The 12,546-nt window shown below is 46.7% G+C and overlaps 1 protein-coding gene and 1 long non-coding RNA gene across 2 annotated transcripts in view; both read right to left on the bottom strand.

The window, feature by feature from the left end:
• Kcnd3 (potassium voltage-gated channel subfamily D member 3) overlaps positions 1–12,546 on the bottom strand; it is a 216,831-nt gene that overhangs the window by 89,599 nt on the left and 114,686 nt on the right. The gene's annotated exons all lie outside the window — the stretch shown is intronic.
• LOC131913409 (uncharacterized) lies at positions 973–3,310 on the bottom strand. The gene is made up of 2 exons (XR_009379886.1): positions 3,141–3,310; positions 973–1,146 (listed from the first exon to the last, which is right to left on the bottom strand). It is a non-coding gene; the product is annotated as an uncharacterized LOC131913409 (long non-coding RNA).

The following is a 12,546-nucleotide window of genomic DNA, read 5'->3' as shown; positions in this document are numbered from 1 at the left end:
GAACTTACTTAGAGATCAGGCTGGCTTTAAACTCACAGATATCTGCGTGCCTCGGCCTCCTGAGTGCTAGGGGATTAAAGGCGTGTGCCACCATGCCTGGCCTCCCTCTAAACTTGATGGGTTTGCTCAGAGGCCAAACTCAACCAGAAGCCAGGTGGAGAGGAATGGTGTGGGGCTGGAGGGGGGCCACTGTGAACCCTGTCTGGAAGTCTGTGATACACAACCAAAGAGGCCATGTCTCTAGTTTGTAACTGCTTTGGGGTGGGCAGTAAGAAGGTGAACAGCAGACGAGGTTGTCTCCCACAGAAGATACCGTGGGGGCACTGACGGGGTATGGACAGCATCTAGAAGACTCAGTCCAAGGAGCACACAAGGTTCTCTGAGTAGCCTCAGACTTTCACCTCTCACGAACCTGGTCAGGTCATCCAGCTTTTGGACTGGTGGCCTTGTTGACACTGATAACTATGATGGCACAGGACTGTTGTGAGGAGCCCACCAGACAATAAGCATGAGAGCTCTCATCATGATGCAGAGCACGCCACAGCGGTAGGAAAACCTGACTCTCAATGGCAGCGGGAGGTCTCCTGGTGATCTTGGCATCCCTTCCCATCCCAGGATTGCTGCCTGTTGTCGCCCTCAGCTGCTCATCTCCTCCGCATGGTGAATACGAAGCCTCTGCCCAGCCTGGGGTCTGCTCCAGGAAGCAGGCTGCCAGTCGCGAACCTCCTCAGCACTCAGCCAGTCTCAGCTTCCGGCACTGGCTCCATGCCTCCAGTGACTGCACTGCTGGATGCCAAAGGAAGAGGAAGGAGCCAGGGGCTGCCTGGTGTCCCACCCGGCAGTATCCTGTGCCTTACACCCGGGGCAAGCAGCTGAGAGGAGCAGGAAGAGAGGGGAGGGCCCCTCCAGACTGCAGAAACCAGCAGCTGCTAGCTACCTTGTTAACCAGAGAACAATCAAGGCTGTTGGGAGTCAAGGGCGTCTCATGTTTATTCATGAACAGTGACACACTGTCTTTCTGTGCAGTCCACAGTCCCCGGAGGTGTTTTGCGGCCACTGGTCCTCCTTTCACTTTCTCTCTTTCCACTTTGTTCCAGAGTGAGTGCTGGCACCTACTTGACTCATTTTCAAATGGCGAATGAACATCTGTATAATGGCTTACAGTTTACAAACCACTTTTCACATCCGTTACTTTTGGAAAATCACACATGACTCTAATGGTGTCTACAACTGCCAACCCATTCTACAGGTGCTCTAGCCTCTAGGGTCCCTGAGGTAGAGGGGGGAGGCAGTCTGTGGGCACAGCCCCAGGCATGGGTTTGTAGTGGGCAGTCAAGGATGGATGGAGACCCGACAAGTCTGCACCTGCTCACTGGACACATGGGTTCTGTTTGACTGACTTAGGTGGGGACAGGAGAGGAGTCATATGAACGGATAGAGGGGATATCTCTGGGACAAGGCCCAGGAGCTCCTTCAACAGCAGTACAGCAGGGGAAAAACAAATGCTCACCACTGTTGGGCAGGAGAGGTACCGGCAAGCCTCTAAACAGTGTGGGAACTGTTGCCTCTCAGCAAAGCTTCTGACAGCAGCTTGCCTGGGACTCCAGAGAACACCAGCTGCCTTCTCTCCACTGTTCTTACTGAGGGTGACAGAATACTCAGAGGCATACCCCCTTCTCTGGAAAGCCACCCCAGCTACCTTCTTTGGCTGACGGTATCTCTGCCTCTGCAAACCTCTGCCTTCTCATCTGACTTGTACCGGGCACAAAGGAACTCCTGTAGCACACATTTACCATTCCTTAATGGTGATCTGTCCACAAGGACACAAGTTCCATGGGCATGGGCTCCCGGATCAGGTGGCTAAGTGTGAATGAGTGACATTGAACCTTTGGCAGGGTTCAACTCATGCTGACGAGCATGTACTACTGTGAGCTAGGTGCTTTTACTTTGGTCATTAAGAAAACTTCTTTGGATTGTTACAATAATCCTATGGGAGTTTTCAGTGTCCCCATTCTGGAGATGAGGAAAGAAATGCTTGATAGATGCCATGCCCAAGGCTATTGATGACAATGTTCTGCATTTCAGTAAAAGGAACCTTCACACACATAACTGCCCGAGTGAATGAGCTGTTACACATAGGCCCCTTCACTCCATCTTTCTTGTTCCAAGGTTTGCTGTGAAACAGCCCTACAGTCCATCAACTGGAATTCCACCACTGGAATACCTGTTGATTCCATCTGCCCATCACTCCTCCCTTTTCTCTCCCTTTTTCTTCATTCTGGATGCTGAGGATTGAACAGGGCCCCTCACTGTTAAGCATGTGCTCTACAGCAGAGCTACACCCAAAGTCTCCCCTGCCAGTTTTCTAGGTCAGTCCATCATTTCCCAAGGGACATTTGTACAAAGACAAAAGTAATCTTGACTAGTTCGATAGTCTGTATTCATGACTGACTGTGGTTATATGCCTGTAGTCCCAGGAGTTTTTCAGGAAGCCAAAGTAAGAAGATTGCTGGAGCTCAGGAGTTCAAGGCAAAACCAAACCAAACCAAGCAAACAAAAACTCAAAAAGCCACACAACAACAAAAATTCCATATATGTTGTGGGAGAATTGTTCACACTGCCAGTACACTGTGCCAATAAAGCCACCTTAAATCAAGGACCGAGTGAGCAACTGGCTGACTGGGATTAGCCACAGAGATGTTGAAGGACTGAGGAAGTCAGATAGAGAGGGACAGGAAGAAAGAAGGAGGGGCTGGGAGAGATTTCCAAGGGAGTTTGGATGAGGAAAATGTGGAGAGTAGGGTCAGTCGATCGCCCTTCTGCTGTTCCTTGGATTTATCAGGTGTTTATCTCAATTTCTGACTCCCAAGTTTTTATTACTACTAGAACAATTTAGGTAAACACTACACATATAGGCATTCATTTCCTATTCACATTTTTGTGACATTAAAGCATTTTCATGGACTCTGAAAGTACTATGGGCCCTGTGTACTGTCCTCTATGGCGGTGGATAAGGCTGTCGGCTTGGCACTGAAAATCCCAGCATCAGAGGAAACTCCTCAAGCCTTACAGCTTGTACTCATGAGAACACTCTACTCCATCACTTTGTACTTCCTCCTCTAACTTCCTTCAGATGTTACCTTATTGACATCGCCTTCTGTGACAGCTGGGGCAAGAGCCTCTCACTGGTCTCGCTTCTTCCCTACTACACCCGTCCTTTCAACACGGCATTAAAAATGACCTTCCAGAAAAGCAGATTTAGTCATGTCTGTCTCTACTTAAAAATGGCCCTTGTTTTCCATTGCCTTAGAAAGACCAACCCCCTTCTCCTGAGCATAGCCTTCAAGGCCCTGATGGAACAATGCTATGCTCTGTGATAAATGATGCTATCCTTTATGATAGAATGATGCTATCTATGCTCTATGATGGAATGATGCTATGCTCTATGATGGAATGATGCTTTGTTCTGTGATAGAACAATGCTATGTGCTATGATGGAATGATGCTATGCTCTATGATGGAATGATGCTAGGCTCTATGATGAATGATGCCATGCTCTAGGCTTATGCTTCAAGGACACTCTGGTTGGGCCCCATGTTCTGATCCTTCTCAAGTTCTTCTCCTGAGGCCCTGTACTGGTTGCCTGTGAGAAGATCCTTGGGTCAGCAAAGCCTGGCAACATCCTCATTTAGGAAGAAGAGAGGTCTTAATCATCTGGGGAGGGTTGGGCCTGGTCATGACAGAAAGGAGAGGGGTGGATGGAATGAATGCAGAGGGCTCTGTCAGCTGGAGATTTACTCCCTGCTCCCCAAGGCCAGGTAAGAACTGTGGAGACTCCATAGCCCAGGTGGTCAAGGCAACAGTGTCAGGGACATACTTGGCCATATCTGCCTTCTTTCATCTGTGGACACTCTCTGAGGCTCCCTGGTGCTAAGCAGAAGCTCTAGTGTGCAGAAATCACAGGATCTAGCGGGGAAGACCCTTCTGCATGCCATAATCTCAATGGTAAAATGTGAGAGCCAAAAGCTCTTTACCCATGATACAGTTATGCCTGTGAGTGCCGAGCCTGTGAAAACAAGTGAGGGGTTAGCAAGCCCGTGTCATGTGGTAATTACTAGGCACCCTACCCCCATTCACTGTGTTGCATGCTGTCATACAGCGGTGCCTAAAGGTAGGCACCATTTGCTGAAATGAGAGTTTGGAACTGATGAGGTTGGGGCACAAGGCATGGAAGTTGCCTATCTCTACCCCAGCGCCTTTGAGAAGGAGAATCTGTACTCCCCAGGACAAAATGGGGCAACCTTGAAGAGAGAACCTCATCGTGGTAATTCATATGACTATATCTGCGGTGATACAAGGTCTACTCTCTCAAGCAAGGGTTATCAGAGCAGTGCCTGGGATATGATGGATACTTAAAGATATTTGTGATATGCTGCTGCTGAAACTCATTTGGTAGAATACTTACCTAGCCTGCAAGAAACCCTAGGTTCAATCCCCAGCATGGTCTAAACTGTGCATGGTACCGCGTGTCTATACTCCCAGCACTTGGAAGGTAGAGTCAGGAAGATCAGAAAATAAGGGTCATCCTTGACTACATAGTGAGTTAGAGGCCAGCCTGGGCTATATGAGATCTTAGACTCATAAAAATGAATCTATTTAGTACTAGCGTTCTAAAGGATAAATTGTATTTGTCTCATTTAAGCCACAAAAAATTCTTACCAACTAGTTAATGGTTCTATTTAACAGATAAACAGATGCTCAGAGAGAATGAGGCCACATAACAAATCAATATAAACAGGGCCACACAATGAATAAAAACTGGGATTTGTCCCCAAGTCAGCCTGACCTGCTTCTAACTGCATTGATGCCTGATTTAATACTTGTTATGTGGCCAACGAAAACTGGGCCATGGACAGACAGCTCTACCTGGGATGGAAACACCAAAATCAATCTCACAAAGTCTTGGAGAAGGGGCCACAGTGCCCAACTTCTCCCCTTGGATCCAGACTTATAAATGCCCCTGCTAATGCATACGGCCTGCTTGAGTTCCCTTAGCTCTCTCTGCTCCTGAGTGGCTGCTGTGAAATTGCAGTGACAGATCCAGTTTAGTTCCCAAGATGAGCTTTCAGGGATGTCTGCCTCAGCAGGAAGGTGACCCCTCATCTGTCCTTGGCAACAAAAAAAGGCTCTCCCCTGCCATTCAGGTAGCTACCAAAACACCACCTCTTCCATTAAGGCCCCCAGGATTGACTAGGTGTTGGCTGTGACCTGAGACAAGCCCTTCAATCCAGACAGAAAGCTGTGAGCCCATCTCAGCCAGTGTCCATCCCTGGATGATGAAAGGGACGTCACTGGGAAGGTTTAGCTCCCAGCAAAGAAGTCCTCTTTTAAGTGGGGACTGTCTGACAGAGCCGTCCTAGGACTTGTCACTTGCCCAGGGTGGCATGGGACAAGCCTACCAGCTCTGAGATAGTGGAAGTGGAGTGAGTGGGAGGTATGAGGTAGATGTCACAGGTCCTAGGATGAGTGCCCTGTGTCTGCAACTTGACTGCTGAGACAGCTCCGGGACAGGGACACATGTAGGACACGGTGGCATTTGGTGAGACGTTGGCTTTACTCATCTTTTCCCTCTCCATCTCCATTCCCAGCTCTGGAAACTGGGTGAGTACTCTTCCCAGAGAGTCGCAGATCACTTTCCAAGCCTCATCTTGCATATAAGAAAGTGAGGGTCACAGACTTGCCTCAGGACCACTGCAGGCCCTGCTCTCTGTTCGCAGAGGGGAGCCAGTGGTGGAAGGGGACCCGCTTGGAGCATACAGACTCCCTGGTCCTCTGCCCCTCCCTCACCCTCTCCTCCTCATCCTGAGGCAGCATTTCCAGGCCGGTGGAGCAGGCATGGGGTGCAGGGCAGACTCAGCAGGGAAAAGGGCCCTGCAGGGCCAGGGCAGACACCAGTGACAAGAGCAATTTATTTCCCAAGTGCAGATTAGACAGCAAGTGAGAAATTCTTCCTCCTGCCATTCATCAGTGGGCAGTCTCCAAGAGCCTCCGTGGACTCAGGGAATCTGTCTTGACTGCGCTGCCCTGACATTTCACTGGGCCCCTGTGGTGTGAGTCTGCCAGAGACCCCTAAACCAGGAGAAGAAGTCCAGCCCAAAGATCCCCTACAGAGCTTGGTAGCAGGCTGAGAAGTGGGAGCACGTCCTTAAGCCTCAGGGCTTTTGTCAGTGCTAGTGCCCTGGGCTGACTGGGCACTCTGTCCAGATAGCTGACATCACTGGGTTTGCCCAGTCTGCTTTGACAATGGGGTGCTGGCTGGACGTACTGAAGCATGAGCAAACTTTCTCTATAAAGGACCTGACAGGGATATCTGAGGCTTGCAGGTCTCAGGGTCTCTGTCACAACTACTTAGTACAAAGGGTGCCACATACGATGCATAAGTGAGCTGACATAGCCATGTTCTAATACAACTTTACAAAATCCAGATGAATGGACCCTGGCTGACTGACATTGCCCAGATCCTTGGGGGAATCTGGTGACCCTCCACTCTCGCTAACAAGATTTATCAATGAGCAGTGAAAGGTTATACAATGAAAAACTTCTGAGCAATAGGGCCATTGGAGTTTACTCTAAATTCTAACATGGTGTATCTGTAAATGTTTCATCAAGTCTCTGAAGCACAGAAATAGGCTCCTCTGTGGCTCTGGAGTGACATGCTCTCATGGTGGCCCTAATCCATGCCGAGAAGACCTGCACAGCAGTCCAACGTGAGCTCTAAAGCTCCATGTCCTGAGTTCAGTCCTTATTCTACTTTGGAGCCATATGACCTTGATCATTGCCTTCTCAGGTCTCACCTCCAAAGCTGAGACAGGACCAGTAGATCCTCACAGGCTTTTGTGAAAGCTATTATAACACTTGGAAGAGTGTCCAGTATAGAGTCAGACCTCAGTTAACCTCTAATAAACAGAGCAGGGGCTGGCTGACCTTGGGAGACGAGGAGGCTGAGATGTAAGGAAGACATTTTTGCCCATTTTGATTAGACTGGGAATGAGACTAATTATAGCAGAGAAAAGGAAATGGGAAGGCAAGGAAAACACATTGATTGTGTTACTACAATGGACTGGACAAGCTAGGGGCTTTATATATTTTGTTCCATAAAACCCACATCCCACTCTGCAATGCAGACATCATTATCTTCATTTTATAGCCAATGGCATTAAATCCCAGAAAAGACGTGAGATATTCAAGGCCACTAAGACTTCCTAATTAGAAGTTCATTCTTCCATCAGTTATTTCTCTTTTTTTGCATTAATTGTATGTTGGACAATTACTAACCTAATTTGTTTGGAAGATAAAGAACAAGAAAATGGAGTCATGGTCTAAATGGAGGAGAATTTAAACCAATCATTAAGGTGGAGCTACAGAGGAAGCTAGGGGAACTGAGGCTTCGCCAAAGAGAAGACTCTTATTCTGAGTCTTGGAGGACGAATGGGCCTCAGGTATCCTGGGAGAGCAATTGGGAATACATCCTGGAAACAGTGACAGCATATGCAAAGACGGAGGCACACAACAGCACCATGCTTTTGAAAGTAGTCATTCACTTGCTGAAGAAGGATTGTTAAGGACAAGAAGGTGTCAAGGAGGTTGGAGAAGCAGGTCTCAGTGGACTCAGAGAGGTCATGATAGAGAGTTTGAACTTGATCCTGCATGCAATGAGGAGACATTTAAAGGATTTAAATAGGGTAACAGAGGTTGGAGTAGCGAGTGAATGAGGCAGGAAGTGGGGAGGCTGTCTTGAAAGACAACAAAAATAATTCAGAGGAAAAGTGATGACAGTTATTCCCAAAGAAGCAGTGGGATGGATGGGGAACAAATTTGAGAGAGATGGAGGCGGTAGCTGGCTGGATTTGATAACTGGGATGAAGGGTGAGACAAGAAGGAAGGAATGGAATCCTGGAGGACTTGAGAGATGCCTTGGGTAATGAGATGCCTGGGGAGCCCTGACTGGTAGGAAGAATGGAGGAGGGGAGCGGGATTTACCATAAGTATGGTTTGGGTGAGGGTTAGGGTGATGAAGACAGACGATTTGGTGGGGAAAAGTACAGCAGACGTTTTTTTTTCTCAGCCTCACGTGGCACTCACTGAGAAGAGCTGGGAAACAGTACATCTATCCGACTTAGAGAACCAACTTTGGGAATGGTGGAGCAATGCCCCAGAGGGTATTCTTTGTGGGCTAGCCTCTAGTACTTCTCAGGAGGGGAGTTCTAGAATGGGGAAATCACAAAACTTTCTATCATTCCCTTGGTTAGTGTGAATAACTTTCAAATTATTTCCTCCCTTCCTAGTAATAGGTAAATGTTGACAGGGGGTAGAGGGGAGGTTGTGGGTGGAGATAAATGCAGGGGAGAGAAAGACACCAGAAGTGTAAAGCAGTTTGGGGTGCTGGTGACCCCGGAGTAGGGATGGACAGGTACATGTAGAGATTCAGCAGGCAAACATCTTGGTCAGAACGTGTCCCTGGCCATGGTGCTGAACTCTGAGTCTCCAATACCAGGTGGAGGTGGGAGAGAGATTTAAGCCTGTATTTCCCCCGGTTCCCTATTAGTGTCACTGAGAGCTCATAGTGCGCCAGTTTCTGCCACTGCCTTTCATAGACCTTATCCAATCACACAACAACTTTCTTATTCAACAATTCAAAGAGCTTCCATAGGCCTTGCTTTCAGTTATTCAAACTGCACTACGGAGTGGGCAGGGACTTCTACATGTGAGGACCTTGAAAATAGGAAAGGAAGAGAGGGGAGAGCCTGTTTCGGTTATAGGCAAACGGTGACTAAAGAGGTGAGGGCTATGCCGTGAGCTCGTGGGACTTAGTTTTTGTTTTAGTATTGTTATTCTTTTACTAGTGTATATTAATTGTACAAAAGAAGAGAATTCGTGAAGAGATTTTAATACATATATACTTTCTCAGTTCACCACCCATTCTCTTGTTTCCCATTTACTCTTCTATTTTAATCTTTCTCTTCCCCCATCCCCAACTCTCTTTTTTAAATACAGGTCACACTCATGTCCCAGGCTGGCCTCAAACTCATGATGCTCCTACTAGGTCAGCCTTTTAAACCCAGGAATTACAGACCTATGCCACCACACTCCAAGAGATCTTAAAAGGAATGTGTTCCACAATGCTGCAAACATACTAGTATATACTGGTAATAGGTGGTGATTGGGTGTTGGGAATTTTGGTGCTATTACATATTCTATTCTTTAATAAAAGAACATAAAATGATCCATACAAAAGAGAAATCATAGTAGATATTCCAGCATTTGAACCCAACCCAATTATGTTGCTATTGCTAAAAAAAACTTAGGCTACTTTGCATTGTTTCCTTAAATACACTTGTTTATATATATTTGCTGGTGAAAAGTCTTCATTTTGTGAGTGCATGCTATTTTTAAAATAAAATCTTAAACAATTTTAGTATTTAGCATGAATGTTCTTAGGGCACCTTAATTTTTAATGCAGTTTTAGGTTCCCAGTAGAACTGAACAGACACCATTTTATTTTGTGTGTTCATGTGCACATACGCATGCATGCATGTGCATGTACCCCTCCCCCCACACAATAGATGAGCAGACAAGCAATGGTACTATTTGGGGTCAAAACAATGACATGACTCTAATGTTTCAATATTGGTTTTCTTATTTGATTCCTGAGTAGAATCTAATGGCTATTTCCAGAGAGGCATTCTATAAACAGTCAGCATGCTGTAACATTGGATTATAAGATTATAAGATACCCCTTGTGGTTGCACAGGTCTTTAATCCCAGCACTTGGGAGGCAGAGCCAGGTGGATCTCTGTGAGTTCGAGGCCAGCCTAGTCTACAGAGCAAGATCTAGGACAGGCACCAAAGCTACACAGAGAAACACTGTCTCGAAAAAACAAACAAACAAACAAACAAACAAAGATTATAAGATGTGGTCTCCCAACGAGGCCTTCTAGAAAGCACTGAACGCTTTTAAATATATACTGTAGAAAGAATCCTATGTGTAGGATTTTATGTCCTGCCCTGGCACTTAGTATATTGACTGAGTTGCCTAACCTTTCTGTGCCTCCATTTTTTTTTTTTTTAATCTGTAGGAAAGGCTAACATCATAGTTGTGGATGAGTTACTACAAGATATTCCCAGAGCAATATCTGGATCATAGTGGGTCCTTGGCTGATAACAGTCTGTTTTTGATGGTTCTACCACTGAGTTGTAAACCCTAGGGAAACCCATTGTGTTAAGGCATGGTAGTAGCTTGGTCCTGATCCTGGCACCAGATAAAGACTCAATATATATTTGTCAATCAAAACAGAAGAATATCTAATTAGGATCTACTGAAGACAGAAAACTTACTTGGATTTCTGAGATCAATGTGTTTGACATATTTCCTGAATATTGCGGAGCAACGCAATCCTGGGTCATACTGGAGTGAGACTGTGAGGGTGGAAGGCAAGCAGCCTTAGGATATTTCTGGAGCATCACTTTCACCCATACGGTGAAGGTGGAGGAAGGGTCAGGGTGCTTGTTCATAAGACACAGTCTCTTTCTGAAGGTGATCTGCATGTCTAAGAAGAAAAGCTTAAAAAACTCCTAGAAGGAATTGTTAGAGGAAGCATGGCAGGTGCCTTAAGAGAGGTGAATAGGAAGCTTCCAGGTTCAGTGGCGGAAGCTCTTCCGAGCACAGTGGAAATCCTAGCTCTGTATAAGCCAGGATGTCTGAGCAGGCAGCACGGCCTTTGACATCAGATAGACCCCCCCCCCCCCCAGTTCCAGCTGTGGCTACCCCACACACAAACTGTCTGGCTGACCTTGAAGAAGCTGCGTAAAGCCACTGCCTCATCTGTCAAGCAGGGGATAATCCTCACATCTGCCTCATTGAGTTCTCTGATTTCAATGAAATAAAGCCGGCGAAGCACTTAGCAGAGTGCCTGGCACACTCAGCACTCCATAAGTGGTTGCTATTATTATTTTAAGCAGCTGACTATAATAGCTCCCATTTATTAAGCACTTACTATTTGCCAAACACTGCTAAAGTGCTCTGTGCATATATTTTCTTTGAATTCCACAACAGCTCTTTGAAGCATCATCCCCATTCTATAGTGGAAAAGACCGAGGCCGAGGAACCTAAGTGTTTCCTCCCAGAGACACAGGCATCAAAAATGGCAAGTCAGGCTTTGAACTTGGAAGCCTTGCCTCCAAAACCCGTATCCCCCCACATACCTCCCACTGCCGCCCAGTTCTAAGAAGTGCTTCCATGTTCCATCCATCCACCCTGGGCTCACACCCGGCAGGAACACCAACAGCATTATCTGACTAAAGCCAGAATCTCCTTCCCTTTTCTGTACTTGGATTTTCATTTCCAAAGGAAAAAAAATCTGCTTCAGGGCTGGGGAGACAACTCGTCCAGCAAGTGCTTGCCTAGGTACAAGCTTGACAATTTAAGGTCAATCTCCAGAACACACGTAAGAGGTTGAAGGAGAGAACAGACTCTACAGACTTGTCCTTTGACCTCCACGTGCTCACTGTGGCACATGTGTCCTTGCATTCACAATCCTACACTTGATCAATAATAAATACATAAAAATGTAACAGTGTACTTCCTAGACTTCTGAACTTTTCGGCTTAGCTCATGAGACACAGAGATAGATACACGCACAGAATATCTGGGTTGCTTCTATGAGGCAGAAGAACTCCCAGGCTTCCATGCCACTCGAACCTGAGATAGAGGCTCCTTTGGAGCTGCACTCCACATCTGTCCACAACCCACTTTTTTTTTCCCACAGTGTCACTAACTCTATTTCAAACCCACCACCCCAAGAGTGGTGAAACAGTTGGATTAATGACCACAGTATATAGACTAGCTCACATTCTCCCAGGATGTCTCTAGTTCCCATTTACAGAATGGAAATATATGAGCTAAGAGAAAAGGTGAACAGATCAACAAGGAGGGGGTCAGCAAGCAGGGCTGGGATGAGAATTCAGACTGTGTTGACCCTTATCTTGTCCTTCTCCTGGTTCCCTCCCACTCCTGTGTGTAATCTTCAGGGTGGCCCAGTGAGACCCTGCTCACACACAGCACTGGGCAATCTGTCAGAGACATCCCAGGGGTTCAGAGATCTGGGCTCCAAGTAGCTGTACTCAGTCTAGGAGAGGTGGGGAAGAAAGGTGGGGGGGGGAGTGAGAGAGTGAGAGAGCGAGAGAGCGAGAGAGCGAGAGAGCGAGAGCGAGAGCGAGAGCGAGAGAGAGAGAGAGAGAGAGAAAGGAAGAGAGGAGTAAAACCAACATGGAGAATACCCACCACATTCAGACCTGGACCAGGCAGGTTCATGCGTAATATCTCATCTAAGCATATTGTACAGTATCATTAGCCCACTTTTACAAATAAGAACATAGGAATCTGCAAAGTTGAACATGAAACTATAAGTGATGGATCTCACTCGTGTGTGTGTGTGTGTGTGTCTGTCTGTCTGTAAAATTGTCTTTCAAAAGAATGCACACATAGAA

This window comes from Peromyscus eremicus, chromosome 6, assembly GCF_949786415.1.
Source record: "Peromyscus eremicus chromosome 6, PerEre_H2_v1, whole genome shotgun sequence".
NCBI classification, from domain to species: Eukaryota; Metazoa; Chordata; class Mammalia; order Rodentia; family Cricetidae; genus Peromyscus; species Peromyscus eremicus.
The sequence above is the reverse complement of the archived record's forward strand: the minus strand, read 5'-3'. Positions and strand labels throughout refer to the sequence as shown.